Source organism: Anolis sagrei, chromosome 3 (assembly GCF_037176765.1).
Source record: "Anolis sagrei isolate rAnoSag1 chromosome 3, rAnoSag1.mat, whole genome shotgun sequence".
Lineage (NCBI taxonomy): Eukaryota > Metazoa > Chordata > Lepidosauria > Squamata > Dactyloidae > Anolis > Anolis sagrei.
In genome coordinates, this window is record NC_090023.1 from 226710506 (window position 1) to 226720425 (window position 9920).

General features: G+C 40.4%; 1 non-coding gene across 1 annotated transcript; it reads left to right on the forward strand.

Annotated features, from left to right (window-relative positions):
• Window positions 1–605: 605 nt before the first annotated feature.
• On the forward strand, window positions 606–711 carry LOC132772423 (U6 spliceosomal RNA). Its single transcript, XR_009631163.2, has one exon. It is a non-coding gene; the product is annotated as a U6 spliceosomal RNA (small nuclear RNA).
• Window positions 712–9920: the final 9209 nt, after the last annotated feature.

Here is a 9920-nt window from a genome sequence, read left to right on the forward strand (position 1 = left end):
TTAAGCAAACCCTTGTTGTGACTGCCTTCCATCTGGAAAACTATGTCTTCATTGTAATGTTAATGAAAATTGGATCCCAAAAATATGAACCCCAGAGTCCATGGCTCCATTGGGTCAGATAGTGAGCATGTGTTGACCTCTCACTTTATTCTTAACTAACCTTCAATTAACTTCTCCCTAGAATGTTCCCTAATCATTCCCCACAACCTGGATCTCAGGGGATAGTCACATATTTAGCAAAGTCTCTTTACAATACCCTGGACACATCACAGGGAACACATTATGGGTCTCTTGCAAGGGTCCTCACAATATTATCTGATTTTATCCTGGTAACATTTCCTAATCTATAATATTGTGCCAAACCCCTTTCTGTGAGATCTCCATTGTATTTGCCAATACCCTGAATCCATTTTTGTGTACCTGGCTGGCACTCATTGTATTGGTGAAACAGATACATCAAAACCCACTTCATCCCATTATCACCTGCCATACCACATTCCTTTCTGCTCACAAGCTTCCCCTGGGCAAATCAATAAATGGACACAAATTTTCAAAGTAGTCCAACATTGTGCCAGACCACCTTCCGTGAGGTCTCCACTGTATATGTCAACACACTGAACCCACATATACTAAAACTGGAATGATACAGAGAAGATTAGCATGGCCCCTGTGCAAGGATGACACAAAATTCATGAAGCATTCCTTATTTTAAAGGGGCTGGGCTTAGCACTGCAAGCTAAACCACTGTGCTGCAGAAAATCCTGCCAATCTAAAGGTCAGCAGTTCGATCCCAGGTCGGGGTGAGCACCCACCATTAGCCCCAGCTCACCTGCCCATTTAGCAGGTCGAAAGCAGAAATGCAAGTAGATAAAATAGGTACCACTTTTAGTGGGGGGGGGGGGGGGGTTGTAATAAAGGTGCCCTTAAGGACATTGATTGGAGGAAAGTGCCTTGCCATTGAAAATGGAATAACATCTTCAATTGTGGCCGGATTCAAGCACAGCCTCCGAGATGCCGGAAATAAGATTGGAAAAATTACATTTACCTCTGTTGTCTGTCCTTTTCAATTGCATAATCGACATTTAATGTTTGTCATATGTTTGTTCTGTAAGCTGCTCTAAGTCCCCTTCAGGATGAGACGGGCAGGGTATAAATACTGTGAATAAATAAATAAACAATGACTGTTTATTAAATTTCCTGCCATGACTGGAACCAACCAGTGGCAATGACGACGGATTAAGCTCCAAAGCAACTAGGGAGCAGATATTAGCCGGCCAATTTTTGGACCAATCCAGAGCAAGTGCAGCAACATGCTTTTGTTTTGAAGTGCCATACATATTTCTGCATGTTTGCATTGAGATATGTCAGTCTTTGGAGCTCAGACCCCACTGGCGTCCACCTTGGTCAAGGTTAATTTCTTTCTTAACCCTCACAGCCAGAGACGGCAGTGCCCCAGAAACCCTGCCAAAATGGCAACCAGAACGGATACCCCATAATTTTGAGTGCACTAAAACTTGTTGGTGTGACCAGCCAGCTGAGTGCTGAGGGTCGTGAATAGCCCCTGCCCTCTATATAGTTTCTCATTCATAATCTAGGGCCAGTTTCATACCTCTCAATAATATATAGCGGGCTGTATAGTATATAATAGCTTGCCTATGTTATAAAACATTTCCCATTAATGCACAAACCGCATGTACCTCTGCTATTCTGTCTTTTAGAAATGTCTCCTTTAAGACTGGTAAGTTTCTGAAAGACTCATTCCAATACAACCAAGGGGCAAAATGTTTGCACGGAGAGTGGGAAGGTAGTATGTTTCCACAGCAACTACACAAGCAATTTTTAGCACCACTAGAATTCATAAGTTTGGGTTTTATAAGTGGTATCTGGAAAACAAAGCATTAATTAGTTCATTTCATTCCTATTTTTTCGGAGACAAGCCAAGGGAGCAGACTTGAGAGGCTTAGAAACCAGGAGGATCAAAACATGGCCAAGGAGCTAGAAGAATCCAAGAGAAAATCCAGAAACCAGGATTGCGTGCAAAAATAACCATATAAAGACTTTGCTGATCCATGTTAAGTGGAAAAAGAAGGGCTTTGCACTTTTTTGTCCCTAGAAATAACTATCATCATCTTGGACAGCCAAGGAAGGTTTTTTCCTCAGAAAAAGATGTACTTCGTTCATCTCAAATGATAGTGGTTTGCAGTTGTTCGCACTGGCATAGACACCAACATTTCTCAGGTGAAAATGGACACATGAAGCCAAATGATAAGAATATTAATGAAAACTGGTTCATTTATAATACTTAAGTTAAAATTAACTAATATCCTTTTGAGACCGAAAATGAAAATCCCTGTGTCTGATTTCCACTCTCCTTGGTCCTCATGAAGAATTTTGGGAAATATAACTTTTTACTCAACTACTGAAATCAAATATGGAAAGTTAACATTACTACACATATACACACATAGCCCCCACTGGCGCAGTGGGTTAAACTGCTAAGCTGCTGAACTTGCTGGCCAAAAGGTCACTGGTTCAAATCCAGGGAGCGGGGTGAGCTCCCGTTGTTAGCCCCAGTCTTTGACAACCTAGCAGTTTGAAAACATGCAAATGTGAGTAGATCAATAGGTACCACTCCAGCAGGAAGGTAACGGCGCTCCATGCAGTCATGCTGGCCACATGACCTTGGAGGTGCCTACGGACAATGCTGGCTTTTTGGCTTAGAAATGGAGATGAGCACCAACCCCCAGAGTCGGGCTCGACTGTCAGGGGAAAACCTTTACCTTACCTATACAAATATGGGAGATACCTATGGCTATGACACTTAATCTTTTTTGCAAGACCCAGAATTATTCCACTCACTGAAAAAAATCACAGTCCAATCAATTAATACATTTAAAATTAATTAACTGATATGAGCCATACTTCCCTACTTCTTTCCAAGGAGTCAGCCCCTCTTTCTTTCTCAATCCTATCAGTCCAAATTTTTGCATCATCTCTACCAAGGGTATATCTACATTGTAGAATTAATGCAGTTTGACACCATGCCTAAATGTCAGGCCTCAGTGCCATGAAATCCTGGGATTTGTAGTTTGGTGAAACACCAGCATTCTTTGGCAGAGAAGACTAAAGACTTCTAAAACTATCACGGCCATGATTTCGTAGCATTGAGTCATGGCAGTTCAAGTGCTGTCAAACTATTATTTCTAGACTGCAGATGCACTCTAATTCTTGCAGTATGCCTGCTTTCTTGTTTCCGCCCATTTCTTGTGATTTGTACCTTCTGCTATATCTCTTTTCCTAGTAATCCACTCTACATTTCACTCCCTTTGTTGTTCCCTGTCCACTCTTTTGATTTGTTCCTCACTCTAACCTTTTCTCCATCCAAATCTTTCTCCCTCTTCTCTTTCTCCAAGTGTCTTTCTTTACACTTCTCTTTACCTTGCTATTACTGCTGTCCCCATCCTCCAGCCAATTAAAAACTCTGGAGAAGGTGGCAGGCCTGGATGGCAAAGGGGCCAGTGAACAACATCACAACGACATTGCTATTTTTCGAGGAAAGATCCATGAAATTGCATTGGAATTATGTTTGGGGGAAAAGTAATGTGCATTCTGACATTTAAACAAAACCTAACCTCAATACAAGAAAAAGCAATTGCAAGGGCTTGAGGACCATTTCCACTTCATAGGCCACATCATCACTCCTGATAAGATTAGAACTGAATTCATGTCATTTTTGGTTCCGTGATACAGAATTTTTGATGCCTTCCTTCTGAGGTTTGAGGATTAGTAACAGGGGGAAAAAACCCACTGGGATGTGTTTGTGAAAGTTTGGGTGAAAAGATATTTCAAATAAATTAAAGAAAGGTGTCCTGGAGTTTGAATTTCCTGGGTGGAGGGTGGTAATGTTAACTAACAGTAAAATGGGGTACCAGGCCTTATGTGGCTCGCTTTCTACACATCCTGTCCCAACACAGTTAATACTAAAGCACTGGTTTCAACTGGAGTAGAAAGACTGGACTCAGGTTCTCTCCACTACTGGTACTGGTTTTAAGGACGCAAGAGTGAAATTTGGAGAAAGGACATGTGGTTTTAATAGTTGTTTGGATAAGGGAATTCCAACAGGTGTTGTTTGTTACGTGGTTTTTTTGATCAGCGACACCTCCTGAAATTCTCTCTTCCACACAACCATTAAAAGCACAGGTACTGTCTCCGGTTTTTACTCTGTGGTTGCAGAGACATGAAGTGCATTAAATGAGGGAACTGCAGGTAACACGCCTTCTAATTCCATGGCAACAAACAGGAACCCCGTGTCTTATGTAACATTATATTATGTATTATCAAAAACAAACAAACAATTAAAAAAAAGAGGGTCACTTTTTCTGTATGAGTAGGCGCATCTGTTGGGACCACCACAACCCATAAATTTTCACAACATGGTTCAGAGATGGGGGAATGTCTTGGCTTCATCTTCTTTCCTGAAAGAAAGGGGTGAGGAAGTTGAGCTAATTATATAATTAAGGAGTGGGTGACTGTGACTATGAACAAGTGAAATGCAGGCAAGTGTCAAAGAGATTGTGAGGCCTCAGTTGCTCCTTGGTGTATTTGGCACCTGATGAGAATCATTTTAAGCATCCCTTCTTCATCTCCATTTCTCCATTTCTAAGCCGAAGAGTCGGCGTTGTCCATAGACACCTCCACGGTCATGTGGCTGGCATGACTGCATGGAGCGCCATTACCTTCCCGCCGGAGCAGTACCTATTGATCTACTCACATTTGCATGTTTTCGAACTGCTAGGTATGTTTATAGATCAGTTAAAAACAAAAACAAAACAAAACAAAGCTCTGGTCCTTCCAGAAACCAGGTTTCTTCACCATAGAAATATCTAAATGGAAACTTATGGTAACGTTTGGAATACTGAGATAGCAACAGCAAGCTCTTTCCTCTGGGATTTCACACTCATGTTCAATGAGGGCTGCATCAGCCTCATGGTTTCCTTCAAGGGCCACTGACTGTATAGATAGAGAATCCATGGAGACAGAGGGCCAACTATAATTTTTATATAGTGAACAGTGCTCTTTAGGTTTTACCAAATGTTATTGAACAACAACTTCTATCATTTTTAATTATTTGTCATGGAGACTGGGAATAATGGGAACTGTAAACCAACATCACTTGTGGCTCTTTGGTTGGGGAAAGGGTAAAGGGCATTTTAAAATCAGGCATCATATCCATTAGCATTGCATCTAATTTCACACTTCACCATCCTGCCTAAACAGAACAAATGGCAACCTTCCAGATATTACTGTATTACACTTACTTAATTACTTACTTAAGCGATCTCTCATTGTCCAAGTAAGATTGTCCTTCAAGGTCGGTGTACTGACAGTGGGTACGTAGGTGACTGTGGAGCCCTATTCTTGACCTGCATATTCTCCCGCAATGAGGGCATTGGTCTCCAGATGGAAGACGCTCCTGGTTGGGATTGGCTTGACGCGCCTTCCTCTTGGCACGTTTCTCTCTTTTGCCCTCCATTCATGCCTCTTCAAATTCTACAGCACTGCTGGTCACAGCTGACCTCCAGCTGGAGCACTCAAGGGCCAGGGCTTCCCAGTTCTCGGTGTCTATGCCAGAAATTTTAAGGTTGGTTTTGAGCCCATCTTTAAATCTCTTTTCCTGTCCTCCAACATTCCATTTGCCATTCTTGAGTTTGGAGTAGAGCAACTGTTTTGGTAGGGCATTTGGACAACGTGGCTGGTCCAGCAGAGTTGATGGCGGAGGACTATCGCTTCAATGCTGGTGGTCATTGTTTCTTTCAGCATGCTGACATTGGTCCACCTGTCTTCCCAAGAGATTTGCAGGATTTTCCGAAGGCAGCACTGATGGAATCGTTCCAGGAGTTGCATATGATGTCTGTAGATAGTCCACGTTTTGCAGGCATATAGCAGGGTTGAGAGGACAATAGCTTTATAAACAAGCACCTTGGTATCCCTACGGATGTCCTGGTCCTCAAACACTCTGCTTCATTCGGAAAAATGCTGCACTTGCAGAGCTCAGGTGGTGTTGTATTTCAGTGTCAGTGTTGGCTTTTGTGGAGAGATGCCTGCCAAGGTAGTGGAAATGGTCAACATTTTCTAATGTTACACCATTAAGCTGTATTTCTGGCATTGGAGAGGGCCGGACTCATGAACTAGAGGGTCCTTTCCTGCAATCTATGGGTTTCCGGATGGGTCAGAGACTTACTTTTTAAGTATTTTTCCCCTTTTGGTCTGCCACTAATTGCTCCAGAAATTGCACAATCTGTTTGCATAATTGTAAAATGAAGTGTTTTTAACTCTAACAAAGTCCCTCAGGATGATTTGTCCAGCCTGTTTCTGAATTTATTTCAAAAAACATTACAAATATAGATAATGGCTGGAGATACCTGATCCTTCCATGCAATTTATATATATAAATCAATACAGGTGCTCAATGTCGTAAAGAAACTTGCTCTCACTAGATTTTCCTCTTTATCTGTTGTGTTGGCTGTGCTTCTGTACTTTTTGCTAAGTAACTTTCATACCTTTAAGATTAAAGTCTTTCCCTTTTCTGACCATTTCCCCCTTTATCTAAAAATCTTTAATCTCTAAATCCTTTGCTAGGGTTTCCTAGTCAGTGACCCGGATCCCACCTACTTTCTTATATGATCCTATTCTCATTTCCTAGCCCACATCTTCCTTTCTCTATTATGTAGCCTTGGCATATTTCTTTCCTTGTTTAGAAATCAGCATAACTTCTCACAGGAGTGTGTGCTTTTTCTATTACATGGTAAAATCTCTTGTGTATTTTATGAACAGTTCTCCGAACTCACTATTTAGTACAGAGCATATAATTCAGCAGTTAAATCATTCCACTATTTAGAAAATATAGTCTGTGTGCCCCCTTATGGTAGCAATGAATATTTACACCATTTTAAATGTGGGTGTTTTGTACTTTCAGGCCAGCTCTGACATACTAGGATTCTAATTTAGGGCTTTCTTGCCAGGATATTTTCCAGTTTTGCCATTGTCTTCTCTTTAAGCTGGGAGAGTGTGACTTGTCCAAGTCCTGCAGTCTAGCACATAGATCACGTTAACACAATATCTTGCTTCAAACACAGGCTGGGATTTGTATTGCAGTCTACAATGTGTAACTTTGCACATATTAGCTATGTCACAGAGGCACTAAGGAATCTTGTAGATGGGTTGTGAATATGCATAATTGATACTCATGGAATGTGGGTTGCTGTGAGTTTTCTGGGCTGTATGGCCATGTTCCAGAAGTATTCTCTTCTGACATTTCACCCACATCTATGTTAGGCATCCTCAGAGGTGAGGCCTGTTGGAAACAAAGCAAATGAGGTTTATATATCTGTAGAATGTCCATGGTGGTAGAAACAACTTTTGTCTGCTTGAGGCAAGTGTGAATGTTGCAATTGACCACCTTGATTAGCATGTAATGGCCTTGCAGCTTCAAAGCCTGGCTGATTGCTGCCTGGGGGAATCCTTTTTTGGGAGGTGTTAGCTAGCCCTGATTGATTCTTGTCTGGAATTCCCCTGCTTTTTGAGTGCTTCTTTTTATTTACTGTCCTGATTTTAGAGGTTTTTTAAAATACTGTTAGCCAGATTTTGTTCATTTTCATGGCTTCCTCCTTTCTGTTGAAATTGTCCACATGCTTCTGAATTTCAATGGCCTTTCTGTGTAGTCTGACATGGTGGTTGTGAGAGTGGTCCAGCATTTCTGTGTTCTCAAATAATATCCTATATCTAATAAAATTCTTGCCATATTCTAGATGTGTAACTGGACTAACATTAAATTTGAGGTTTATTGAAGGGATCATACCTTTTAGGTCAATGCAGGAAGGACTCCTTACCAAAGTAATGTCTTTGGTAAGGTTATATCTAACCTTTGGTAAAGGTTAGATATAACAAAGTTACAAGTAATGCAATTAACCTGCAGCTCTTTCCTTTTTTGTAATGATGATGATTAAATAAAGTAACATTTCAAAATTAACATAATAAATATGAATTATAGCAAATGTAGCAATGGTTAGAAAAAAAACATTTTCTAATAACTTAATAAATTATATTTACAGACAGTTGAGAAGGATTTCCTTATATAAGAAAGCATGTGTCCTGTTTAAATCCTAAACTGTGCATTTCTTAAAACAATAACAAGAAGTTACTCATTTTGCAACACTGATAACAATGAATTGTTTTATTGAGTTTTGTAAGGAATTACATAGCAACTTACATGTTAATACCAGTATTTTCCAGACTCAATTTTTCAGCAGGTCACTGCCACAAATGATGCACATATGAGCAAAGACAATGCTATCTGTAGAATATTACTTATTTCTTCCAAATGTTTATATTCCACCTTCTAAAGATTTCATATTAACATACAGTACAACCAACTTGATGAAGTTAAAACAATTAAAATAAATCTAAAGAGCTAAAATATATATTAAGCAATTTAATGAGTTGGGAAAAAACAGGTTAAAAATCATTGTGCATATGCATATATATGCCTTCAAGTCACCCGTGAACTTATGGTGACCACATGAATTTCATAGTTTTCTTAGGCAAGGAATAATCAGAGGTGGTTTTGCTAGTTCCTTCCTCTGAAGTCTAGCCTACAGAACCTAGTATTCCACTGGTGGCCTCTCACCCAAGAATTAACCAGGGCAGGACTTGCTTGGCTGGCAAGATCTGATGAGATCTGATGCCTTGAGGGTATTAAAGATGGTATAAAATTATGTAAAACCACACACATCTTGATTTGTCTAAGTCCCCAGATACTTTAGTAGGCAACCATAGTTTCACTTGAGATTAGGGTTGCCACTTCAGGATCACTGAAGGCCCTGAGGTTTCTGGGTCACGACCTGGGACCTAGGATAGACTCCTGGTAATGTCTTCAAGTGTAATAGATTAAGGACAATCCCAGTTGCTCACGGCTTATTCATCATATACAGAGAAAACTCGAACATCAAGACAGAAACCCAGATCAAGATGAAACATGTGGATTACTCTTTCTCATTTATTTAGACATAAATAATATTAATTCTAGACTCCTTGTTTCTAACTGAAAGGCAAATGCAGCAGAGCAAAGCTTGAGTGAATCCTAGCATCACAATAATTATTATATTATTATAGTCATTTATATACTGTTTTTTTTTTCTCTAAAAGGGAGGGGAGAAGGAAACTAACTCAAATAGCTACATAGATCCCCTGGAAAGTGTTCACAAGTTGCAGGAACCAGTCCATTCAGCCTTGCAAAATAGCCGCAAGAGTCTGGTCTTCTAGCTGAGGTTGCAGGCTGCATGCAATCCTTTCTGCTTCCCTGGAGCTGAGCTCACCAAAACTGGAGAAATTGCACCATTGTCTTCTGTCTGGAAGATGACGCATGGAAACCAGAGAGCCAGGGTTAGGATTTGAAATCTGGTTCTAACCATTACAGGCATAAATCAGGCCTGTAATGGTATTCCATAACTATGCTTCCATAGCAGAGGAGGTGCTCTCCCACATTAATGCTTTGTAGACTTGGCGCCATCAGGATGGGGACCCTTGGAATACAAAAGTGGGATCAGAAAGGTTGAATCAAGTTGACACCACAAAGAGTCAGTGACATCAAGACCAACTGTTGGTGATTAAGAAATGACATGTTTTTGTGCTATAAATCCTGTCCCAGATGGCAAAACAAATGTTGTTATACAATACATTCATATCACAGTGTCCAACACACATTTTCATACCTGAAATTTTATACCTGCTTCTGGGTATATTTGACCTGCTGGTTCTAAAAATTGCACCAGTTTCCCCCTACCGGCTCTAATTTTTGAGATACAGAACATATGCCATCTACCAGAGCTTAGCACAACAGGCTAAACCACTGTGTTGCAGAA